Consider the following 27,369-nt stretch of genomic DNA (forward strand, 5'->3'; position numbering starts at 1 on the left):
ACTAATACATTAGCACTCAGGAAACGGCAGCTGTTACAATCACATTCATCTCTCTTCTAATACATGTCACACCTGGTTGCTGAGTTCAGAAAGCATGGTCGTGAGCACACCACTTTCCTGCTCAAAAACCTTCAATGGCTTCCTATTGCCCAAATTATAAAGGCTGAACTCCATTGCCTGATACAGTTATACCTTGTTCTATTGCTCTTTGCTTTATCACGCTTTGCAGATATTGCCTTTTTTTTTTTTTTTACAAATTGAAGGTTTGTGGCAATTCTGCATCAAGGAAGTCTATCAGAGCCATTTTCCCAACAGCATTATTTTTTAATTAAGGTATGTACATTGTTGTTTTTTTCCCTTTTTTAGAAATAATGCTATTGCACACTTAACAGACTACAGTATAGCATATATATAACTTTTATATGCACTGGGAAACCAAATATTCATGTGATTTGCTTTATTCCGATATTCGCTTTACTGCGGTGTTCTGAAACCAAGTATGCAATATCTTCAAGTATGCCTGTGTATGCCCTGTACATAAGTCCAACCTATTGTTACAGCTAAATTTTCACCATCATTTTCTCTTCACATGTCCTTCATACCAGCTAAACTGAACTACTAACTATTTCTGCTACAAACAAACACTCCACACCTTCTGACCTCCTTTCCCATCACCTTTGTTCATAGTTTATCTTCCTGGGGCACTCTCCATTCCCCCATATCTGCATTTCCAAATCCTACTTATTCTTCAAAGCTCAGTTACAATACCACCTTCATAAAGCCATTATTAAAAAACAAAATTCAACTGAGTAAATTCCAAAGATCTTATTGTCTTTATTCAATGATTCATGAGTTGGGCAGTGTCCCATCTAGCAGATAGAAAGGAGCTCCAAGGAGCTGTACAAAATGGAAGACTTTTATAGGCAGAAGTGGGCAGGACAAGGAAAGAGCAAACTACCTCACATTTCTTTGGTGGATGGAAGGGGTCTATCAGGTGGATTACCTCACTAGTGCTGACCAGGAAATTCCAGACTGACTGGTTAAGATCACATTCCTGGGGGAGGTTGTAACTGCAATTAGGTTAGGTACTAAGTCTTGGTTTTTTGACATGGGCTTAGCACAGGTGACTCCATTTGGGGCCTGTTGTCTCTTTTTTAACAATTCCCATCCTTTGGGCAGCTTAACTGAGAGGTATGACAAGAAAAATTTAAGGTGTTAGTGCTATTCTCGGCTACTGCTCTGTAGTTCTCACAGCTTTTATTGATCCTCTGTGTGGTATTCACAGGTCATGACTTCAGGCTCACAATTTTTTAGTTGGTCATTGTCTTCATTCATTTTCTGGCATTCCAGTCTTAGGGAGGTCATTTGCTTAGTGGTTAATGGCCGCAAACATGCATTTAAGGCTTTTGAGAGAATACAACATGACAGGGAGACTACCATGACTATTATTAGTAGGATAATTCCCAATGTCTGGAGTGTACCTCAGAGCCACGGTCCCCAAGACTCGAACCAATGAAAATCAAATAAGTCAAAGAAAGAACTAGATGAAGGAGTCACCCTTTTAAGCCAGTGGCTTGATTAGTGATCATATGTAACTGAGTTTCAAGTTCTCCAGAAGTGTTAATTCAGGTGCAGCAGGTGGTATTAGCTACAGAACAGGTATCTCCTTGTTCAGCTAAAAGATAATCAAGGGCTATCTTATTATCAAGAACCAACTTTGGCCAGAAAGTCCAAGGACTGTTGTTGGGCAGCTATTTTCTTAGCAGTAGATTCCACAATACTTTCAAGAGTTAAGGAGACATTCCTGGTCATAGCCTCATTCACATTTACTCCTAACCAGGGAAGTAGGGACCTGCCAAAGGAAGAGAATTCTGAATCATGAAAAATGCCTGGTAGGTCCTTTCTAACCCGATGATGCAAAATTCAGGGGTGTTGGCCAGTGAGGTTTCTCAGTTTGATTGTGGACTGTTTAGGGACATGGTTAGATAACTTAAGAGGTGTGTTCCCAGTTATACACTAGCCATTTAGGCATCCATAGGCCAAAGGGGAATGATAACCACCACATACAAAGATAAATCTTGTTGGGGCACAAACCGCTTCCACTGAAGTGGCACTGTTAATGGCTTCATTTGCAGAAATTGTTGAATTTGCCCATTCAAGCCAGGGGTCAGTTAGGCTTTCAGTGCATTCAGGAAGTAAATCTCCTAGCCTGAAATAAAAAGTTTTTCCAGATTCTAGATACCCTCCTTAGCAATGGCTTGGGAGATGTGGACAATAGTGTTATCTTTCCAGGTGAATGCCAGAGTAAAGAGAAGAAGGAGAAGAAAGGGTTTCACGAAGTCTTGATCCAGCCCCTTGAGAGGAAGCAGTCTACCTCTAAGTCGGTTACCTCTCTTCCTAGTCCATTTGACTTGAATACAGCTATGAGATGTATACCTAAGTTTCAAATCCCTGAAGTTTGGTTGCCATCTAGGTAGTTAGGAGGATCTGATATAGTTCAAGGGCATTCTATGTTCTTAGTGATTCCAAATCAGAAAAGGGGGAGAAAATTGGAAATGTAGCAAGATATTTGAGGAAACTATAAGACTTTAGAATCCAGACCAGTTTATAGGTATATAGCAAAACCTTAAAGACAATTAACAGAACTAGAATATAATAGCTACAAAGGTGCAAACATAATTTTTCTCTCTACAGTTTCCCCCATTAAAAAAAAGATAAAGTTAAACCAATTTGTCTGCATTAAACTTACAGTGACTGACCATATAAACTTTGGTCATATCTGAGTCCATGCATATCTCTCTCAAATATGACATTCCAGTCAAAGCCTTGGTAATATAGCCCATGTTTCCAATTGTGTCCTGTTACAAGGAGAACTGATTCATACTGAACTTACGCAAATAGCTAACTCTATTGCTGTGGAAGAATACTCAAGAATTTTCTAATTATAGAGGGATGAGGTAGGGAGAAAAAGTAAATGTTTCATCTGTGTTTACAAAGGTATACTTTACCAAATTGCTACATGTCATGTATAAATTAAGAGAAAAGGTTTCCTTAAATCTGGGGAAAAAAACCATTAAGGAACCAGCAATGTTTCAAACAAAAAGTCATAAAAAATTATAGTCATCCTCCTCAGTTCGTTCAGTCCCATGTAATTAACACTTATTTTGCTTGAATCCAGTTTTTCCATTAGTTCTGGAAGTTCTTACCCAGGTCAGTTTTATGATCTTATAGTTACTAGAAACCTGTACTTCAAAGTCCTTTCCATGAATCTCCTTAAAGATGAAGCACTTTTGCAAGAACACTTTTGCAAAAGCATCAGAGTAAAACAATTACTCTGTAAATGATAAAAGACATAAAAAATGGACATGGTTAAAGATCTAAAAAAGAAAAAAGAAGAAAAGAAAAAAAAAGATCTGATGAGAGTTTTTTTACAACTTAATTGACAAGGAAATTTGGTTATTTCTGTGACATGCACATTTTAAGATAATAATTGTGACTGGTTACATTAGACCAGAACATATCAGATTTCCAAGAATTTCTCTCAATTTCTGGAACACTTATAACATATACCTATACAAATACAACATAAAGAAGGCTTAATATTACTTCTTATTTGACAACGCTTCTCATGTAATTTAACATATCAAATAAGCCTAATTAGTTTAACCTCTCCCTTTTTATAAGGAGAAAGAACAAATCTTTTGTGATTTTCCAGGGACACTCTGGGAAATCCTAAAGTTAGTTATAAATCAAAAAGAATTTATTTAGAATTTGATTTTGGGAAGTTCGTAAACAAATATCAAAAGATTTTAAAACAATTGGTCATATAGGATCATAGGTCACTGTGAAACAATACTTAGCCATTTAACCATAGTGACAAAGACTTTGAATGCGAATACAGAAGGTTACATAGTTCTGAGCAAAACTTAGCTCTTTTAATAGCAAGAAGACTAGGTTTACTCAAGTAATCAAAGACCTGATAAAAACAACAAACACAGGAAATTATTTTGATAAGACACAGAATCTTTGCTCTCTAGACAGATCACTTAAAAGGTAAAAAAAACCTTTGTTTACAACGTCATATTAAGAGCAGACCAACAATCCAAAAAAATCCTGTCCTTTCAACAGTGAGAAAACCAAATTTTAATATTGTACCAGCTTACTTTTGATATTAAAACTCATTCACTTAAATAAATTCATTTTAATCTTAGCCAGCTTGACTACATGTAAAATTCTATCCCCAAGATTCCTTTTCCACAAACCTTTACAATTTTGTCTTGTTTTTCCTCTTTCTCATTCTGAAATAACCAGTCTCACTTTAGGACAAAATTACTTTCTTTTTCCTCAACAAAACAAAAATGCATCTCTATTCCTTATACCTTCTTTTACTGAAAACATACATCCTACTTTCCTTGCAGATGGAGATGTTTCCCTTATTATTTCTAGTAGCTTTAATTACATATATATGTAAACATATATAAATATATGTATATATATGTGTAAACAATTGTGAACTGTCTGTTATATTAGCATTCTAATGACAAATTTATAAATACTTTTTATAATTTCTAGAAACATATGCTTTCTCATAGTAAAGTTTTCAGTGTGGCATGAAACATGTTTACTAATAAATCCAAGTATCTTTAGTCCTCTGGGAAAGGAAGCAAATGTAGAAAAGCCTGTGCTCAGCAACTAATGTTTTAGCATTTTATCTCACTTGGAAATGATCTAGATATATAATAACTATCCATCATTTAATTTAACTTAGCAAAACCTTAAGGTTTCAGTTTACCAAAAAGATTTGGGGAAACTATTTTAAAAGTTCACCTAAAAACTTCTATCCTGTTTATATCTATTAAATTCACTTACTCGGGATAATTATGTTTAGACTACCTGCAGAAATTTCATGAGACATTAGACAAAGTCAGCTGTCATCCCAAGCTATTTTTCTTGCTGACAAATTGTGTAACAAAGATTACATGAACTTGTTTGACCAAGAAACCTAAGTAGAGTAAGTATGCCTCCATTATTTTAATGCTGATAATTCTGAAGACATACCTCTTTTAATTAATCCAACAACCTTAAAGTAGCTTTTATTTACCAAAAATTATTTCAAATAATGTGAACTTGAAAAAACAAGTAGAGTTCTTTTACAAATTAATTTTGGTACTACCATCCAAAGGTAGAAAATACTACACATCTATTACACACACACACACATACACACACACACGCAAACATATAGACAGATGAAAACAGAGATATTATAGCTTCTGTTTTAAAATTACTGCCATGGATCAGGTATAATAATACAAAACTTACTAGTTATAAAAGAAGTTGGATCAATGTTTTCTGGTAGATGAAATAAGTTAAGGTTACCTGCTCAGATGGCTAGAGCTTTTCACTAATATTTGTGGAGAAGAATATAAGAGATTTTTCATTTGCTTAAGTTTAAAATGACCTCCCCTTCCACTTTTTTGTTCTAATGAGAATTACCTCCCTGAAGTTTATATTTTAAAGAGATGACTTAGATAAGAGTTCTTGGGGCATTTCTGGTTTTGTAAAGGTTCATAAGAAAAGAACAGTTGTTTTTAATTCTTCAAGGAATTGGGTTGCAAGTTAAATGACATCATAGGCTGTTCCACCCATCTTTAGAAGGTTTTTCTTTTTCTTTGTGTACATAGTTTTATTTTAGCTTAGTGGAGGAGGCCTAAAAAAATTCCTATCAGGGTCTGAATATCAGCTTTTAGACTGGCCAATTTCTGACCACAGAGCTGCTTAAAAATCCTTCTAAATATCTTGTCCATTTTCAGCCAGGACAAACAGTAGATATTTCTGGAAGTGCTAAACAACTCCTTTGTTGTCCCCAAAGAAGGTGCAAAAGATATTTTATTTTTCTCTCTCTATTGGGTGCTGTAGACAAAGATCTGGGAGAGCGCGCTCTGGTAAGTATTCTCACCCTTAGCAGGCTTGGCTTCTGCCAGTTTTTCCAGGACCACATCTGCAGGCTCTGAGTGGGGTTTAAAGTAGAGAGTGTAGCTCCAGTATTTACCAGAATTTGGCAAGGTTTTCCACTGATTTTAATTCTAGTTTCCCTTGGCTATTTAAGGGAATAACGTAACAGTTTACCAGAAAATCCCTCAGAGTCTCATCAACTCTGGGAGGGGCCCATACAGGGGCCCTCCTTTGAGGGTCGATATGAGGGCGCTCATACCTACAAGTCTGTTGAAAATTATTCATAGGCTGTTTGAGGACATTATCTTTTCCAGAGTCCCAAGTGACTATACAACTGAGACATCAACCCCTGAGTCAGCATTTTAACGATAGACCCCCCCTAGGAGACTGTGATGTAGTGGACCCAAGCATCCAAGCTGGCCTTGGAGCCGTTATAACTTTAAAGTCAATAGCTTTGGTGGATTTTTGTTTACAATCTTGTTCCAAAGTCCTTTCAAAGTGTTCAGCTACGGTCACAAGTTCAGTCAAACAGGTAGCCAGCCTCCCATCCCATTTTTTTGTCTTTTTATTAATCCACTAACCTCAGGACATAATCCATCTACAAATAGGGTAGCTAGAGCAGGTTGGGTGACCTCACCTATTTTATGAAACCCAGAAAGCTGTAGGAAGAGCGCTTCCAGATGAGCTTTAAAGTCTGTCACAGATTCATCTTTCTTTTGTTTGCATGTCTGAATAACAGACCCAGGAAGACTCTAGGAACGACTCTTAAAAGATCAGTTTCTAATTTGAGAGCATTTTATGGTCCATAGCGGACCATGCTGAAGATTGAGGATCTCAAATTATCATCCTCAGCGTTTTGCATTTTGCTTCCTTCATTTTTGTGCTTCACCAGATTCTACCAGCATGTGCACGAGCTGATAAAGATCTGACAGACCAGGGTCATAGGCCCGATAATGACTCTAAATTCTTCAAAAAACTTTTGAAGTGCTTGTTTTTTAATCCTCTCTGGGTTTAGCAAATTCTTTAAGTGTGGCCCTTAGTTCAGTCTTTGACCAAGGAGTGAAAGATACCTGGGGAGAATTGCCTGCAACCTTGGGTGGTTTTATTTTAAACTGCTTAATAGCCTCTTCAGAATGGAAAAGCAGTTCAGACAGAGAATTAGTGGAACGTGAATACTCAGGTAAATGAGGATAGAGAGGAACAGTAGGAGCCATGCCAGTCTTACAGTCTTTTATTTTAGGTACCTCTTGTGTCTTGAATTTTTTATTAGCCTTTGCAATGAATCTTTCAACGAAGTTATTTTGGAATCATGAAGCCTTTTGGAGGCTTCTGCATACCCATTAAGATATGTATCTCATTCTGTTTAATTTGGGAATGCTTGCTTTCAAGTTCACTTCATTAGATCTTGTCTAACTGGAACATTCCCCATAATGGCCACTGTAATCCTAGCTTGTTTTTAGTAAGATTTTGCCATTTTTGTAAAAATCTACAGCTTCCAGGTCAATTTACTTAGACATAAAATAAGCAGGTGTGCTGGAAGGTGGTGTGCTTAACTCTTTAGAATTTTAGAATTTAAGAGTTATTAATTAATTTTAAATTTTATTATTTTTTAATTATTTATTTATGTATTTATTTAGCTAAGCTTTTGGAGTCAAACTAATACTAAAAAGGGAATGTGCTGCTTGGTTGGGAATTGTGTGGTGTTTTACAGTGTACTTCATTGCCTGCAAATTTTCTTGAGGTTGGCTGGTGACCTAGTGTCCACCTACCCATTCTATGGCCAACTTATCCTAACACAGGAGTGTTAGAGTTTGGTGGCAAGTACTCTAATAGCTTTTAAGTGTTCAATCCATGCCCACCAATTTTTGTGGCTTTTAGGCTTCCAAGATCCTTGTCAATAATAGCCTTTCATACAAAACAAAACAAACATGTGAACCTTAATATACCACGCAGTAACCAAAGAAATGTTACTGCAGACTGGCCAACAGAAGGCACTGTGCACACTGCCAGCCATTCCCAATGTGGAACGGGGGTTGGGGAGAGAATTGAAACAAGAGACCCCAAAGAATGGGGACTGCAAGCTGATTCCAAACAAATGGGAAACTGCAGACTAAATTGCCAACAGTTACCAGTGTGGAATCTGGTCACAGAACCAAGGGCTAAGATTTCCAATCAAATGGGGAACTGAAAACTGAACCAAGGGCTAGGGGTTAGTTCTGGGTGGAACTGTCTGCTAGCTTAAACTGACCTGCCCTGGGCTGGAAAGCCAATTAAATCAGGAGCTCAATCCAAAGAGAGTGAAACTCAGAACCAAGAGGAACTTACCCATGGCCTTCGGAAATGGCAGGAAGACAGAGGACTCAGTGGGTTTGTGGAATACCATGCCTGTGTTTCTTGAAGCCATCAGAAGTTCACTTCAGATCCCACTGCTGCCACCAAATGTTTAAAAAAATATTTAACTGAGTAAATTTTATAGATTTTATTGGCTTTGTTCAGTGATTCATGAATTGGGTAGCATCCCATGTAGCAGACAGAAAGGAGATGTACAAAATGGAAGGCTTTTATAAGCAGAAGGGGGCAGGACAAGGAAAGAGCAGATTACCTCATCTTTCTCTGGAGGATGGAAGGGGTCTAACAAGTGGATTACCTCATTAGTGCTGACCAGGAAATTCCAGACTGACCAGTTAAGATTATATTCCTGGGGGAGGTTGAAACCTCAATTAAGTTAGGTATTAAGTCTTGATTGGTCACATGGCTTAACACAAGTGACTCCATTTGGGGTCTGTTGTCTCTTTTTTTTAAACACTAACAATGAATGCTTTGCTCTGCCCTGCCCTCCTAAGAAGTTCCTGCTCTAGCTCCTGAGTTTTCATAGGTCTTTATATATACCTCTCTTATGACACTGAACATTTACTTTGTGTATTAAAGTTATTGGTATTAATAATAATAAACATTCTTTATAAAAATGTAATGCATTATTTCATTTTATCTTCCTAATGACTCTATCCCCATTTTGCAAGTTAGGAAACTGAAGCATGAAAAGGTTAAATAACTTATCCAGGAATGTGTAAGTGGTGGAGTCCGGGTTCAAATGAATAGAGCCTAGAGCTCATACTTCTAATCACTACTACACAAGACGCTACTGTGGTTACTAGATTGGGAGCTCCTGGATGGCAAAAATCCTTGTATGCTCCATCTTTGCATCTCCCAAAGTACCTAATGCCACTCATTGCCCTTTAAAGTTGCTCAGTAAAAAGAAGCACATATTTGGTCAAATGTCCCTTTTCTCTCATCAGTAGGTGGATAAATTAGTGGCTGTTACATGGTGTTTAATGCAAATACTGCAGTTTCATTTCCCCACCGCTCCACCTCCCCCTTTCTCTGTTTTTTCTCCTTCTCTTCCCCCAGCCTGTGGAGAAGGTAATATTGTTGGGAAGAGCAGAAGGGGCTTCTTTCTACTCTAAGGGGAGCTTGGAGGAGCTCTCCTAGGGACTAGACACTTCCTGAGTAATATTCAGGCAGCAGACCTTTTTAGCTGGCAAATGCTCTACAGTTTGCAACCTCAGGTCATTCCAGAGAATGAACCTTTTGAAATAAACACAGAGGAATGGGACCTTTTATTATCTCCAGATGGGACTGTGCAGCCTTGGAAGCTGTAGAAGTAGTTCTGCTATGCCTGGATCGCACTTTTCTTATCTTCCAAAAGGAAAGAAAGTTCCTTTCACTGAGAAATGGTAAATAGTGTTAATTAAAAGCCAACTTGGATTAAATTCTGCAGATTGACCCCACCCTACTCAATCCATATTTTTCTAGTTTTCGTTTTATTTAACTTAGCATCCCTCTCATCTTTTAAAAATATGATACTAGGTTGAGTTGAAAACACACACACACACACTCACACACACACACACACGTAAAACTGTCGTTTTTGAGTAGTCGTTATCCAGGTTTAGATGTTATTTTATAGAACAAGGATGAAATCTGAAAGTGGAATGTCCTTTAGGGTATACTAGAAAAGGAAGTAGGTTAAAGCATATCTGTAGTAGTTTTATTTTTCACACTGTTAGTGGTGACCAGCTGGGCAGCTTCCACATAGAAGATGCCCAATAAACATTTATTCAATGAACTCCTTACTTAAAAATTTTGGGCTATAACATTATAAAATATAATTTCAAAATGAATGATGCCACCTATTGGTGAAGATAAAATGTAAAACGATCACTAACATAATATGTTACTTTATGTTTCCCGATCATTTGTTACTTACTCCCATAGAGATTATAAGAATAATTGAGGAGCTGGAAGGAATAAATTGCTTGGTCCATACAGACATGAAGCGCTAATGTTTTCAATTTGGTTGCTCTCTACTGGGTGCCTATTAAGTGCACAATACTTAGGAAGATTCTAGAGAAGTGAAGACATAGCACCTGACTTCAAGGAGCATCTTATCTAGTTGGAAAGAAAAGACCTACCTCCTGAGAATAGTCAGCAAATAAAAAAAAACAATAAATAACCTGGGGCTTCCCTGGTGGCGCAGTGGTTGAGAGTCCGCCTGCCGATGCAGGGGACACGGGTTTGTGCCCCGGTCCGGGAAGATCAGCGGCTGGGCCCGTGAGCCATGGCCGCTGAGCCTGCGCGTCCGGAGCCTGTGCTCCGCAACGGGAGAGGCCACATCAGTGAGAGGCCCGCGTACCGCAAAAAAAAATAAATAAATAAAAATAAAAAATAACCTGACATTAAAATGCATGATGTTCATTCCATGTATATGGTTATATTTTATTTATTATATGCTAAACGTACTTTTGAGACTCACAGGGAAGAAATAAGTCTGTTTTGCTTACCACTTACCCCAGGACTAGCACATCACTTAGAAGACAATTGATAAACACTATTGAATAATTGAATAATTTAGGTCTCATGGTTAAATACACGTAGTTTAGAGAATATTTTAAATCCTGACTGGCAAAATAGATCAGAAAATACAAGTGAACACAGGAAGTCATATGGAGGAAGTGGGGTTTGAGTTCTGGAAAATCCCTCAAGGGATTTATAACCTAATACAGATGAAGCCATCAGTGTAGGGAGATCTCTTGTAATCTTGGATTTGTGTTTGAACTGGAGATTTTTTGTGGTTTGCTGTGTCAACCCACGCTTTTTCCTCAGTCGATGACTGAGTTTTTGCTCAATCCTGGTGAAGTCCAAAAGCAAAGGAAATAGTGGGAAGTTGCAAGGCTGTAAACATACATTTTACTCATGAAGTCTTACAGGCATTTGGCCTAGAAAAGTTTTTTCTTTCTCTCTTCCTCCAGCCCAGCTATGTGCTTCAAAGTATTCCTATAATATTTGGTAATATATATCAAGAGTCTTAAAATGGTCGAACCTTTTGATCTAGTATTTCTCCTTCTAAGAAAGTATGCTAAGGATATAATCAGGAATGTGAACAAATGCTTTCTGGAACAAAGGGAAAAATCTATAGTCAATATGGAAGCAGTTAAGTTTTGCTACAGATTTAAGTTCTCGCACGATATTAAAAAATATGGCACATGTAGGTTATCCCTGAATGCAAGGATTACAGGTTGTTTTGATTTTACTCTAGTGTTAAGAAAGTCCTTGAAATTTAGTGGATGAAATTTAGCTCATCCATTCTGGTTATTTCTGCTTTCACTGTCTTTGACTAGACTACTTTACAACTCAGTAGAGAAAGAGGGTTAACATTTAGAAAATTGATAGTAGTGCAAATGTTTTCTGTCCATAGCTATGTAAACGATTTCTATTAATGTAATGCAAATGAATTTTGCCTGGTAGATAATATAAATCTCTGTATATCAAATCATTTGAACTGCCTATAACATCTTACTGGTTTCCTCAGTAATTGAGTTAAATAAAATCTTTAATGTGTGTTAATTTGATATTTACATGAGTCATGATTTTACCTTTTACCTAGCTTTTCAAAAGCTATCCTTTAACACTATATATTTCCTAGATTTTCTACAATAAACATGTGCTGCCAATTTTTAAAAAATATTTATTTATTTATTAATTATTTTTGGCTGCGTCGGTCTTCGTTGCGGCATGCAGACTTCTCTCTAGTTGTGGCAGGCGGGCTACAAAGCACATGGGCTCTGTCGTTGCAGCAAGCGGGCTTAGTTACCCCGCGGCATGTGGGAGCTTAGTTCCCTGACCAGAGATTGAACCCCTGTCCCCTGCATTGGAAGGCGGATTCTTAACCACTGGACCACCAGGGAAGTCCCTGTGTTGCCAACTTTTAATTTAAGTACATTATACATGCATATCAAATTAAAACATGCATGTTTTAATGAAGTATGTATGCATGCATACATAAGTTTATAGCTCAACAAATTTTCACAAAATTAATACACGTATGTAACCAGTTTTCAGATCAAGGAACAGAACATTATTACCACTCCAGAAGTTGCCCTTGTGCCTCCCTCCTAGTCACTACTACTTCCCCACCAAAACAGACCTGACTTCTAACATCAGAGATTCATTTCCCCAAAGAGGAATCGAACCTGGGGCCCCGGCAGTGAGAATGCAGAGTCCTAACCACTGGACCGCCAGGGAATTCCCCGTTTAACTTTATATAAATGGAATCACATGGTGTATACTCATTTGTGCCTGGCTTCCTTTACTCACCACTATGTTCATGAGATTCATCCATGTTGTTGCATAAAGTTTTAGTTCCTTCATTCTCTCTGTTGTGTAGTGCTCCATTATGTAAACAGATTAAAATTTATCTATGGGCATTCAGATTGTTTCTGGTTTGGGGCTATTACAAATAGTGTTGCCATGAATATTTGTGTACATATTTTTTGGTGAAAATATGAATACATTTCTGCCAACTATCACATGTATTAATTTAAAAGCTGAAAAAATAAACCTAAACTACAAAAAAAAATCAGTTTCCCTTTTTTCTCTACAGGTCATTCCATCTAGATAAAATTCTTTTGAGTAACAAATTCTTTTAACATGTAAATGTATTCCAGAAGAATTAATCCTCATTTATGCCTTACTGTGAATTTCTATGATCCGATATTGAGATCAACAGCTAGTTGAGAAGTTTCCACTGGTGCTGAAGGGGGTAAGGAAATTTGGGGTGAGGAAGAGGGAGAGGGAGATTTGGGTCTTACAGAAGGCAGTGAGTGTTGGGCCAGGTGGGAAGATGCAGTGACTTCCATTCACTCGAGGTCTTGGCTGTTTCCCTTTGAAAAGAATTGCTACAATAATTGTTAATGTGATTTATTTATTTTTAATAGTTTACAGTTGGCAAAGTGCTTTTATATTCATTACGTTGTTTGATCTTGCTCTCACAAAAAGGTTGGTATTTTCATAACTGTTCTTGTTTTAGATGCTTAAATCTTAAAATTGGATATCATGGTTGGAGTGGTAGGTTAGGGTACATTTCTTCCCCATTGAGGCCAGGCTCCATAATCTAAGCACATCTAGTTCATGCTCTCCAGGTCAATTTGGTACTCTCCATTCAGTCCCCATCTCAGAAGTAAGGAAAGAAGGAGGAATTAAAAAGAAGGAAGAGCCGAAAATATGTCTTCACCATCCGTAAAGCACAGCAGCAATCCTGCTGGTCAGATGACAGAGGAGGAGGCTATGGTGCAGGCCTCTGGTGCACGGAGGCGGAATGGGATTCACCTGAAAACTCCTGACAGATACTCTCCAGTGCCTCTTGCTTCAGTGCCCTGAGAAAGGATTAAGGCTGATCCATGCCAACCCTGCCAGTGGGCTCATCTAACTTGGCAAGCATATTGTTGTTGACAGCTTCCAGGTGTGTGTTTTCTTAGACATGGATTCCATGCAAGAAAAATGCAATTTTTTTAACATCTTTATTGGAGTATAATTGCTTTACAATGGTGTGTTAGCTTCTGCTTTATAACAAAGTGAATCAGTTATACATATACATATGTTCCCATATCTCTTCCCTCTTGCGTCTCCCTCCCTCCCACCCTCCCTATCCCACCCCTCTAGGTGGTCACAAAGCACCGAGCTGATCTCCCTGTGCTATGCGGCTGCTTCCCACTAGCTATCTATTTTAAGTTTGGTAGTGTATATATGTACATGCCACTCTCTCGCTTTGTCACAGCTTACCCTTCCCCCTCCCCATATCCTCAAGTCCATTCTCTAGTAGGTCTGTGTCTTTATGCCTGTCTTACCCTTAGATTCTTCATGAAATTTTTTTTCTTAAATTCCATATATATGTGTTAGCATACGGTATTTGTCTTTCTCTTTCTGACTTACTTCACTCTGTATGACAGACTCTAGGTCCACCCACCTCATTACAAATAGCTCAATTTCATTTCTTTTTATGGCTGAGTAATATTCCATTGTATATATGTGCCACATCTTCTTTATCCATTCATCCGATGATGGACACTTAGGTTGTTTCCATCTCCGGGCTATTGTAAATAGAGCTGCAATGAACATTTTGGTACATGACTCTTTTTGAATTATGGTTTTTTTCAGGATATATGCCCAGTAGTGGGATTGCTGGGTCATATGGTAGTTCTATTTGTAGTTTTTTAAGGAACCTCCATACTGTTCTCCATAGTGGCTGTACCAATTCACGTTCCCACCAGCAGTGCAAGAGTGTTCCCTTTTCTCCACACCCTCTCCAGCATTTATTGTTTCTAGAGAAAAATGCAATTCTTGTTGCCAAGGTATTTAACAAGTAAACAAGTTGCAAAATGCTAATGGGGAACATAAAGATGTCTCCAGGCTTCCCATTGGCCTCATCAGGAACTGCTTGTCTGCCACTTCCCACACTTCCCAAAAAGTCTGCTGTAGATAGGGTGTGTTTTATCTTTTTTTCTTAATAAATGTTTGAAAATTTATTCTTTTTAAAATTTTATTTATTTATTTATTTATTTTTGTCTGTGTTGGGTCTTCGTTTCTGTGCGAGGGCTTTCTCTAGTTGTGGCAAGAGGGGGCCACTCTTCATCGCGGTGTGCAGGCTTCTCACTGTCGTGGCCTCTCTTGTTGCGGAGCACAGGCTCCAGACGCGCAGGCTCAGTAGTTGTGGCTCACGGGCCTAGTTGCTCCGCGGCATGTGGGACCTTCCCGGACCAGGGCTCGAACCCGTGTCCCCTGCATTGGCAGGCAGATTCTCAACCACTGCGCCACCAGGGAAGCCCTGAAAATTTATTCTTATACGTTAGGAGCCAGCACTGTATACCGAAAAGGCGCCTCTCATTTAATTTGTGGATTAAACAAATAGTATGATTCCTATTTTAAATCTATAAAAATAAAGGAGTCCAGGAGATTAAATAAATTATTCTGCATCATATAATAAGTTATTAAAACTGTATTCCTAACTTGTAATTAGGTATCTATTCAAGTACCTATCCTCCACAGAGAACCCGTGGTCTTGAAGTCTCACTTTCTACAGATCAGAACCATTAACTGCAACCTGGTCAGGCTACCAGTTTTGGACACATTTCCACAGTGCTAGCCCTGCCTCAAGAGCAGGCAGCCCTCAGCTGCTTCTTATTCTCTACCTTTTAAGTATCCAAAGGATTTGGTTATTCCATAGGCCTCTGAGATAAATGCTTGATTATCCTTTCAGGATTTCAAAATTGTTCTTCGGGGACAGGCTAACCCTGATTGCTCAATTTTGCAGGCAGAAACACAGATTAATCATCACTATGTGAGTTCCTTTTTACGCTATCTGAAGTATCTTGGATGGCTTTTCAACTTACATAATAAAGGGGTAGACTATTTAATGTTTCTTCTGCAAATGGCATTTTCTAAGTGTATTTCAAATTCTAAAAAAATTTTTTTTTTTTACTGATGAATATAAATTTCAGTTTCTTAAAATTTAATGACGCACTTTACACAAAGAAAAAGAAAAAAAGTTGAAGGGCTAGTTATGAACAGCATCTGACACAGACTGGGACTGAGCGTTTTGTAAGGTAAAAAATTATGACGCTATGGTATCTTATCACTAAAAAGTGCTCCATGTGGGGCAGCAGGAGGGAATGAGATGCTTCTAAGAATAGAGTCATGAAATCTGCTAGCCTCTGTGAAAGACTAGGAGCTACTGGGTGCTCACCAGCCAGGTGAAGGTGGAATGAGAGCTACACATTCTGTTAAAAACATTTTTTTAAAATATAGTTGTCTTATTACAAAAGGAACACTTCCTCGTACTTCAAATAGAAAACATGACTAAGGAGAGAGGGGAAGAGAATAAAAAACATCTTAATACCACCACTGATTACTAATTTCTGCACTGGCTTTCCATAGTTTTGGGAATTAACTTCTAAATCAAGGGGGGAATGAGAATTACCCTTGAAAATACCTTACATTGCTCAGTGTCAGAGAATGTTCCTTCCTCAGTTGAGCCCTTATGAAGTAGTTGTGTTAATAAGCCATGTTATTTAAGTCTAAATAAACAAATAAAAATAAAAGAATCTGTTAATACTAGAATCACATTCATCATGACTAGATACTACAAATATGAACAGTGCACGGGACCAGAAATGGATCAAATTTACATCACCTTTTTCGGATTAACTTCGGGTTAAGTTCAAGCCAACTGAAAGGCAAGTCAGGCAGAAATCATCACACCATTTAAAACATTCTCTCTTGTTCTCCTCCTCCTCCTCTCTTTCTTCCCTTTCCCTCTCCTTTATTCTTTCTCTTTTGCCTTCTACCTTTACCAAATTTAGGTGAATCCTCATGAAGCTGAATGCAAAATGGTGTGGTGCTGCTGTATTAATACATTTGTATCTACCCTTCAATAACTTTTAAAGTTACAAATATACGTACATACTAATTAAAAAATTCAACTAGTACAGAAAGTATAAAATAAAAAGTAAAAATCTTCTCTTTCTATTCTCGTGTCTCATTCCTTAGCTTTCCTTCCACTTGAAGAGATGTAGGCAAGACCCAGAGTTGGGTTGGGGGTGAAATCAGGGGGTGTTCCTTTTTGCACTTTTATAAACTGTGTCGTTTGTGAGTGCGTCTGACCTAAAATCATTTTAGTGGGATTTGGAGAGCAAGAGGAGATTAAATGCATGGGCTCATTCTACCATTTTGAGTTAGGAGCCCTTTAAGGGCTTTTAAAACCACACTTACATTCACACATTTATTTATTTTACAAAATTGGAATCAATTGGTTGATTGGCCACCTGTGTTTGTCCTTAATAAATTTTAAAATTTTATCATATGAATAAATATTTATCTATTACAATACTTTAAATATAAATAGTACACATTATATGGATGTATTTATTTAACTAAACTTTTATTGTTGGCTGCTTAGGTTGCTTTTACTATTTCTGTATGATGAACAGAGCTTGGATGATCCACCCAGTAGCTCAATCTTTGCATTTATGCTTGATTACTCCCTAAGGATAGAGTTCTAAAATTGAAATTCCTCACCAGAAGATACATACATTTTTTCAGGCCTTTGAGCGTATGGGGGCACCTGCTGTTCTTCCATTTTAACTGTGTAGTCTAGAAGTTAACAATGAATTTAGCTTGTTTTGTAGGGTGGGCCACTACTTCAAACTGCTTTCATGTCAAGATCTGCCTCATCTTTCTACGTGGGAGTTCCTACCATCAGGCTTATGGAGGTGGAAACATAATCCTCTCCTCCTATAAACTGGAGTGAGTCACTATCAGCTTTCCTTCCTCCACCCTTACTGAGTCCATACATATCCGTGCTTTTTTTTTTTTTTTTTTTAAGAGGTGGAATTCAGCCTAAGGGATCCATTGGAGTGGAATTGGAAAAAAGCATCTGTTCTAGGTCATTCTTGCTTCCAGGATGGAATTTACCTCATCTCTTAAACAAAGCCATCTTAAGATAAGCTATTACCGTAAGAGCTAACTTTAAAAATCTTAACCAATATAACAAAGTAAAAAACATCTCCACAAGTCTTTGAAACTATTAGCAGTAAAAATGGTTATTATTTTTTTAAAAGTAATGACATGAACTTGGGATGGACAGTTATTTTGTCAGTTAGATCAATGTGGACTCTCTGACACCTGGGTAGATTCCCTACCTGATTTGTGTTCCTTCCCATTTGCACACTGGATGACTTTCACAGAACTTTTCGGAACATAAAGAAAACCCAGCACATGGGCATGCACACACCTACACCCACCACCTACCCACACTCCGCTTTCTGTTTGCCTTGCTATCGCTACTATCACACCACCAGCACCAAAGTCTAGCAATGGTTTTAAAATGTGTAATGTGGTCATTATGGCTGGTCACGGCACTTACTAGGTTAAAAAGCAAAGGAAAAAAAAAAAAGCAAAGGCAATATAAAAATGAATTTTCAAAATCTGTAGTGGCATATACTGCTTTAAACATAAAGCACTTTCACACATCCGGTGCAATCTTATAATTCTCCTATTAAATAGTTATTAAGACCCCATTTCACAAATAACAAAATTGAGATGGATGGAGGTTTAAAAATTCCTCAAGACAAAGCTTGGAGTTATCTTCCATTTCAGTCCTCTCTCCTTCCTGCAGGTGCTGTGCCCAGGGATCTCATCCTACCGAAATTGCTCTTAATCTAAGGAGGAAGCGACAAGATAAACTGATCACTCTCTAGGGTTAGGGATTTTATGTTTCTTCTTACAAAGCCACGACATTCTGCCTTCCATCAGGACCATGGACTGTTTGATCAGGCTCCTACATTTCGTGATTACTACGTAACGAAATGGAGAAAGTGGTGCCGATTTACTTTTCTCTAGGACTAAACTCGTGGTCACAGAAATCTAGGATGAAATGTTCCAGTAAAACTAGTTCCCACAGTAGGTCATCTTACATTCAGCTAATTAGGGATTAATTTTCAGGAGATTCCAGATAAACAGGGTAATTAGAACTTTGTAAAACACTGCTGTAATGTCTTAAATGATCCCTACCAGAGATCTGTTTTCTCTGAAGTGGCTAGAGGCACTAATTTGCTCAAGTTGAGAACTGGTATCAGGACAGAGACATCTACCTCATTCTGAAAGAGTAAAGAATAGAGAAAACACCAGACATTCCACTTAAAACGGTCAGGTTTACAAGTTAAGGTCCCCAAGAAATGCAAAGAATGTAACATGGTTCATAATCAAGGACTGTAGTCAGATTAGTTTACAAAATTGTCTTTTGGGGAACATGTAGATATTTTTCCATAAAAACCTTATATTTAGTGACTAGTACCAGGTTCATCCATAAAATCTGTCAAGACTATATTGAGTCTACGGGACTTCCCTGGCGGTCCAGTGGTTGGGACTTCACCTTCCAGGGAGGTAAGATCCCACATGCCTCATGTCCAAAAGGCCAAAACATGAAACAGAAGCAATGTTGTAAAAAACTCAATAAAGATTTTAAGAATGGTCCACATCCGCAGTGGTTGAGAGTCCGCCTGCCGATGCAGGGGACACGGGTTCGTGCCCCGGTCCGGGAAGATCCCACATGCCGCGGAGCGGCTAGGCCCGTGAGCCATGGCCGCTGACCCTGCGCGTCGGGAGCCTGTGCTCCGCAACGGGAGAGACCACAACAGTGAGAGGCCCGCGTACCGCAAAACAAAAAAAAAAGTGGTCCACATCAGAAAAATCTTTTAAAAAATAAACTATGTTGAGTCTAAAATGGCACTTTCAGTTTCCCAAAGATTCCATCCTTATCCTAATCCCTGTGGAAGCGTGAGTGAACGCTGGGAAATTGACACTTGAGACCCACTGAACCCTGAGGGGGACTGTGGGTGGAGGTGGGCCCCTCGGAAGGATCAGTAGTTCTCAGATGAGCATAAGAGGAAACATATGCTACTTCTGGGAAATGACCCAGATGAAAGGGCCATCAAAAACAACAATAGCTGTTCATATATCTGAGTTCCAAGTGTCAAATCAATGGTTAGTGATTGAAGCACTTAGGTTTCTTTCTAATTAAGTTAAATTCCGTTTGTGTTTCCTATGAAAGGGACTCTTGTATTTCTTTCCTCCCTATCCCATTCAGTCATCAGAACTTGTGTTGGACACATAGCTGGTGCCTACAAATACTCGCTTCATAAATTGAATAAGAAGATTAACTAAGATGACTGGCAAACCTTGGTGTGATGGATCTTTGCAAAGAAAAATTCTGGAGGCAAGTGGAGATGATAATAAGAGGTTTGTCTAAGATCTGAGAGGCAAAGCAAGGGTGGGCAAATGGATTATTAATGAGCATTCACACGAAAGAGTAAAGGGAATCAATCCACAGCAAAAGCTTCACCACTAACGAGAAGCGAGGGCTTTAGGCATGTTATCTAACCTCAATGTCCTCATTTATAAAATATAGATAATAACAGCAATTACCATACAGGGTTATTATGGAAATTAAGTAGGACAATACATATAGAATAATTAGAAGAGTGCCTGGCAAATAAGAACTGGGAGAACCGAGGGGCAATTGCTGCCAGGTGCATCTATGCAGATGGTCAGATCTCTAAGGAACCCAGAAACAACAGAAGACTCCTAGACATAAAGGGGCCAGGGGACCCCTACAATGTATATCAGTCTTGGCCTTATCACTGTGAACTAATTAAGGACCAGCTAAGACACTCACCCTGTTCCAGAAGCCTTGGCACTATGTAAGATCCTGAAATTGTATAGCATGGCTTGGAAATGACCATTTCAGTATGACCTGAAATGACCAGTGTTATTTTCCTAAGGACCCAGACATATAGGGACATGAAATAAAAATTGAGCTGAATAATAAAAAGGTCATATTTCACAACCCACTTCAGCTATTATTATTAGGGAACCAAAGGATACATCGAAATGTCAAAGGAAAGAGCAGGGATTCAGGCGCAAGGCAGTTGAGAAGAATTTTGCTCTAGATGCATGTTTTTGTTCCAGGGGCCACCCCGTAATTTCTAAAGGAGGATCCTATACAGAGAAATCTGGTTGTAGGGAGTTTGTTTCAAAACCTCCTTTGTATAATACCTTACATCAGATTGAGGCATCAGTTGTTCTATATGAAAAAAATTGCCTGAAGTGGTTGTGCCTCTAAGTGGGGAGAGGTAGGGTGATGGAGCTTGTTTAACCCACCTAGGAGAACTCGCTTTTTCCTCAAGCCTTTTATTTACTTTTTCCAGTTTTATTGAGATATAATGACATATATCTGTACAAGTTTAAGGTGTACTGCATGATGGTTTGACTTACATATATTGTGAAATGATTACCACAACATGTTTAGTCAGCATGCATCATCTCATGTAGATACAATCAAGGGAAAAAGCAGAAAAAAACTTATTTTCCTTGTGACACAAACTCTTAACTATTTTCCTATATATTATACAGCAGGGTTAACTATAGTCATCATATTGTACATTACATCCCTCATACTTATTTATCTTATAACTGAAAGTTTGTACCTTTTGACCACCTTCCTTAAATTTCTCCTCCCCTGGCTCAACCCGTTCTGGTAACCACAAGTCTGATCTCTTTTTCTAAGAGTTTTTTTTTTTTTTTTTTTAAGATTCCACATACAAGTGAGATCATACAGTTTTGTCTCTCTCTGACATATTTTACTTACCACAAAGCCTTCAAGGTCCATATTATTGTACATGGCAGGATTTCCTCTTTCTTATGGCTGAATAATATTCTGCTGTATACATATATATATATATATACACACACACACACACACACACACACAAACACACACATATATATAATATATCTCACAACTTCTTTATCCATTCATCCACTGATGGACGCTGAGGTTGTTTCCACATCCTCAAGGCTTTTAGAACAATATTCCATACCTGACCCCAGTTCCTTAGATTGGATAATAAAACTACAAATCTTTAAAAGTATTCTAACATTCACATTTACTCACCAAGTCTAACCTTGGGCTTCTTTTCATTTATTTGAAAGCAGATCAATTCTTGCTATAAGTTTTGAAAAAGAACACAGTGCTCTTGCAAAAATGATGACATTCCAAGAGGTAGGGTAAGGAAGAAGAGGCGAAGCAAGTGCTTGAAGTGGACTGTTGCCATTAGGGAGGTGTGGGATCTGGAAAATCGCTATCACAGAAAGTCATATTGAAAAGAGGTTCAGTAAAATTCATGGTTTGTAGCTCCATGTTTTACGGTATAAAAACTCGCCTAGGTTAACTGTGTTAGATATAGCCTCTTGGCACTCAGCTTCATTTTCACCAACTTCTATAGATACCCCATTTCACAGCATTATAGGAGTTGGAAGGCTCAAAACTATATTTCCTACTTTTCATCATATACAGAAATCAGTATCAGATGAATTATAAATCTAAATGTCAACAGTAAAACAAGCTTTCACAAGAAAACATAGGAGAATACCTTTACGACCGTGGAGTCAGCAGTCTTAAACTGGATACTCACAAAATAGACCATAAAGGAGAACCTCTGATGAACTGAACTACATCAAAATTATGAACATCTTCATCAAAAGACACTACTAAAGGAGTGAAAAAACAAGCTGCAGAGAGGCAAAAGGTGCTTCCGATGCATATACCCAACAAAAGACTCATATTCAGAATAAAGAACCAAAAAGAACAAGAAAAGGTCAGACAAGCCAACAGAAAATTGGGCAAAAGACTTGGACAGGCACTTCATGGAAGAGGATATCCAAATGGCCAATAAATACAAGAAAAGGTGCTTCACTTGTTAGACATCAGGTAAATAAAAACTAAAACCACAATATGATTTCCATACATCACATTAGCCTTTCAACAGAATGGCTAAAATGTAAAAGATGGACAATATAAATTTTGGTAAGGATGTGGCACATCCATTACTTTGGAAAACGGTTTGGCAATATATACTTGAGCTAAGTGTATGTATCTCCTATAACCCAGAAATTCCATTCTTATATATCTAACTGAAATGTATACATATGTTATTTTCATAGCAGCACTATTTGTAATAACCAAACTGGAAACAATCCAAATGTCCATCTGCAGTAGAATACATAAATGTTGTTATATTCATCCAATGGAGCACAATACAGCAATGAAAATGAAGGTACAATTGCTACACGCAACATGGATAAATCTCACAAAAATAATGCTGAGTGAAAAAAGTCAGTTATAAAAGAGTACATATCATATTATTCCACTTTGTATAAGGTTCAAAAATAGGCAAAACTGCTCTATGATGTTAGAAGCCAAGATTGCAGTTAACTTCAGGGAGGATAATGCTTAGAAAAGAGCATAAGGGGTGCTTCTGGGTGCTAGGAATTTCCATCTCCTCATCTGGGTGCTGGTTACATGGGTATGTTCACTTTAGGAAAGTTCATCAAGCTGACTAATTGTGATTTGTGCATTTTTCTGTGTGTATGTTATACTTCAATAAATATTGACTTATAGCTAAAAAACTATGACTATATAAACTAGATTTTGCCAGTCAGATATAATGAAGTGAGATGTAGAATGTAAAAGGAAGATGGGTGCTATTTTCCCTGCCTGTTAGTTTTCCCTGTTAGTTGCTGATGTGTATGCTGTATTAGAAATAATTTTCAGTGGCTAGACTTTCTCTGCCTCCATGTTGTCACCACCTCCATTGGTAAGAACTGGCTGTGGTATTGGCAGTGGTCTCCATAGCTTTCTTTTTTCTTTTTAATTTAACTTATTTTATTTTATTTATTTTATCTTTGGCTGCGTTGGGTCTTCGTTGCGGTGCGCGGGCTTTTCTCTGGTTGCGGTGAGCAGGGGATAATCTTTGTTGCGGTGCACAGGCTTCTCATTGCGGTGGCTTCTCTTGTTGAGGAGCAAGGGCTCTAGGCACGTGGGCTTCAGTAGTTGTGGCACAGGGGCTCAGTAGTTGTGGCTTGTGGGCTCTAAAGCACAGGCTCAGTAGCTCAGTAGTTGTGGCACATGGACTTAGTTGCTCCGTGGCATGTGGGGTCCTCCTGGACCAGGGCTCAAACCTGTGTCGCCTGCATTGGCAGGTGGACTTTTAACCACTGTGCCACCAGGGAAGCCCTAGCTGTCCATTTCTTTTGGTTATACTCCCAGGTTCACACTGGCTTATCTATCCAAAGCCCTGCACTGCTGACTCAAGTTTAGCTTATGGTCCGAGGCCAGTATCATGTTATTATTAGCCAAAATTTTCCATGGATTGAGGTAGACTTGTAGAAGATTGAAAAATAAAACTTTTCAGCCATAAGTAGGAGTTTTTACCTGGCCCTCCAATACACAATACCTAATACAACAGCTTAAACAGCATAAACAATGAGAATCAGCAGCCTAAAGAAAAATGAGCTAATAAGTGAAGAGAGATTATTGAATTGTGGAATTGTACAGTTAGAAGGGACTTAGAAATTGTCTATATATACGAGGAAGCTGAAGCTCAGATATGTACCCAGGCTTCTAGTCAGGGCTTATTCTGAATACTCTTGCTGCTCAAGGTATGGCCCTCAGACCAGCAGCATCAGCCCCAGCTGGGAACCTGTTAGAAACGCAGAATCTCAGGCTTCAAGACACGCAAAATCAGAATCTGCATTTTAACAAGACCCCCAGGTAATTGGTGTGCATGTTAAAATTTGAGGAGATACAGGCAAAAGCACCACGGGCTCTTGTTCTATTATTTAAAATCTTGCCTAAATTATATTGCATAGAAAAACCTGATCTCTTTTGGGCAAGACCTGTATTATTACAGGTCTTAGTCTAATAGATTATTTTGAATAGCTGGATTAAAGAAAAAGACAAGCTCTCTCTAATGATTTCTGCAAGAAGAGGGCATCTATTTGAGCTGGGTTAGTTTTTAATGTTCCCATGCAGATTTTAATCCACTAGAAAAATTAATAGCCTATTTGGTACTAGCACGTCCTGCAAAAATAAGTGCAATGAAATGAAAGTATTTAAATGGATATTTAAACTATGCAGTCAACAGTGATTTAGTTTTCAATTACACAAAGGTAATTACACTAGAATCTACCTCATTCACCCTTCCGTGAGAAAATGCTGGAGTGTTGTAATAAGCTGATGCTTTCAGACAATGAGTGATCTCCACTCCTTGTTGGCTAGGACCTGAATTCATTTACTGTAAGCAGTTTAGGGTGTAAGCAAGAATATAAATGATGGAAACATCCTTTGTGACCCTTCTGACAAAGGAAGTCTCATCACTATTAAGGGTGCATGTGAGGCCACAGGCTCTCAGATTGGGGAGGGCTCACACGGCACGCAGATTTGGCTCGTGAGAAAGGAGCAGGACTGCGGCAAAGGGGAGTTCCCCAGCTGGGCTCTTCCTATGACACTGGTTCTCAAAGTTCGAGTGCAGAGGGCTTCTGGGGTTCTGGTCATGTTTTATTTCTTGATCTGGGTGTTGGTTTCATGAGTGTCTTCAGTTTATGAAAATTCACTGAGCTGTTCACTTATAATAAATACACTTTGCTATGTGTATGTTATACTGCAATAAAAAATTCAAAAGTGCAGAAAGTTACAGTTACATAAGAGCAGATTTCTCTCCTCTCTCCCTCCTATTCAGATGCAGGTGATCTATGTTCCTTACTTTGAGAAACACTGCATAGAGAAATCCAGGGGCTACAATCAGGGAAAACTGATGACCAAGCTTCATTTACCCAACATATTCATAGAGGTGGATAAGTAAAACCAAACAAGTTATAATGCCTAGTGCAGGGTGTAATATTAATACATTCTTCTGGTCTTCATAACATCCTTGGGAGGACAATATTATCTCCACTGTACAGATGAGGCAAATGGCACCCATAGAGGAGGCTGAGCCAAGAGGCCATGTCAAGTCTCTAAGACCAAAGCCTATCTTATTCTCACCAGCACCACTGCTGGGCAGCTTGAAAGAGTAAATAAGTCACAAGGACAGCCTGAGGGAGTGAGAGTGACAGAGAAAGAACACTGAATTCTTCGCCAAGGTAGTGGATAGTCATTAAGGGCAGACTGCAAACAGGAACCTCTGGTCTTTTTAGAATCTTCTGGTAAGTAGATGGCAGTTTCTCAGAGGCAATGCCCTAAGGCCACACTCATGGGATCTCTAATTACCTGGAGAGGGTCCTGGACCACTTCCCAAACTTGGCTGAATATCAGAATCACCTTGGGAAGATTTGAAACATACAGATTCATCAGCTCTACCCTAGAGATCCAGATTCAGGACATTTGGGATGAGGCCTAAAAAGCTCTTTAAATACCACCCCAGATAGTCTGATGATCAGCTGGGCTTGGGAACCACTATTGTAGTCATGACTGACCACATACAGAGTTAGACCTGAACTGACCTTGGTAGTAGTTCATCACAAGCCCACCAGGGGAAAGCAAAGGGCCCATTATGGTTGCCCTCAAGCTGAATAAATGTAACCAAATGTCAGGCCAAGAAGCAAAGCAGAATAAAAGGAACCTTGCTTCCATCTCCGGGCTATTGTAAATAGTGCTGCAATGAACATTTTGGTACATGACTCTTTTTGAATTATGGTTTTCTCAGGGTATATGCCCAGTAGTGGGATTGCTGGGTCATATGGTAGCTCTATTTGTAGTTTTTTAAGGAACCTCCATACTGTTCTCCATAGTGGCTGTACCAATTCACATTCCCACCAGCAGTGCAAGAGTGTTCCCTTTTCTCCACACCCTCTAAAGAAGATGTGGCACACATATACAATGGAATATTACTCAGCCATAAAAAGAAACAAAATTGAGCTATTTGTAATGAGGTGGATAGACCTAGAGTCTGTCATACAGAGTGAAGTAAGTCAGAAAGAGAAAGACAAATACCGCATGCTAACACATATATATGGAATTTAAGAAAAAAAAATGTCATGAAGAACCTAGCGGTAAGACAGGAATAAAGACACAGACCTACTAGAGAATGGACTTGAGGATATGGGGAGGGGGAAGGGTAAGCTGTGACAAAGTGAGAGAGAGGCATGGACATATATACACTACCAAACGTAAAATAGATAGCTAGTGGGAAGCAGCCGCATAGCACAGGGAGATCAGCTCGGTGCTTTGTGACCTCCTGGAGGGGTGGGATAGGGAGGGTGGGAGGGAGGGAGACGCAAGAGGGAAGAGATATGGGAACATATGTATATGTATAACTGATTCACTTTGTTATAAAGCAGAAGCTAACACACCATTGTAAAGCAATTATACTCCAATAAAGATGTTAAAAAAAAAAAAAAAGTAACCTTGCTATCATGAGATGGAAAAATGTGGCTAGTTTAGGTTTGCAAATAAAAGGCCTGCACCTGTTGTGTCCCAGGTATTACACTTATCTAGAATTCTTCCCCGTAGCCTGTTCACAAGGAGAGCATCTAAAGGTTTAAAAATTTTTTTTAATTTTACCTTTTTAAAAAGTTGAGATATAACTGACATATATTACTTTTTTAATATTATATTAGTTTTTAAAAGTATTATACAAAGGGAGTCAAAAGGTACAAACCTCCACTTATAAAATAAATTAGTCA

The 27,369-nt window shown here is 38.5% G+C and overlaps 1 protein-coding gene and 1 long non-coding RNA gene across 2 annotated transcripts in view; both read right to left on the reverse strand.

Moving 5' to 3' along the window:
* The window catches only part of NFE2L2 (NFE2 like bZIP transcription factor 2), a 73,127-nt gene extending 64,828 nt beyond the window's left edge, over positions 1-8,299 (reverse strand). The window contains exon 1 of the mRNA XM_033423637.2: positions 8,281-8,299. The gene's annotated coding sequence lies outside the window, so the exon portion shown is untranslated. The remainder of the gene's footprint in view (positions 1-8,280) is intronic.
* Positions 8,300-13,803: 5,504 nt separating this feature from the next.
* LOC117200508 (uncharacterized) overlaps positions 13,804-27,369 on the reverse strand; it is a 250,081-nt gene continuing 236,515 nt past the window's right edge. The window contains exon 4 of the long non-coding RNA XR_007478295.1: positions 13,804-14,513. This is a non-coding gene — a long non-coding RNA (uncharacterized LOC117200508). The remainder of the gene's footprint in view (positions 14,514-27,369) is intronic.

The sequence above is a fragment of the Orcinus orca genome, chromosome 7 (assembly GCF_937001465.1).
Source record: "Orcinus orca chromosome 7, mOrcOrc1.1, whole genome shotgun sequence".
NCBI classification, from domain to species: Eukaryota; Metazoa; Chordata; class Mammalia; order Artiodactyla; family Delphinidae; genus Orcinus; species Orcinus orca.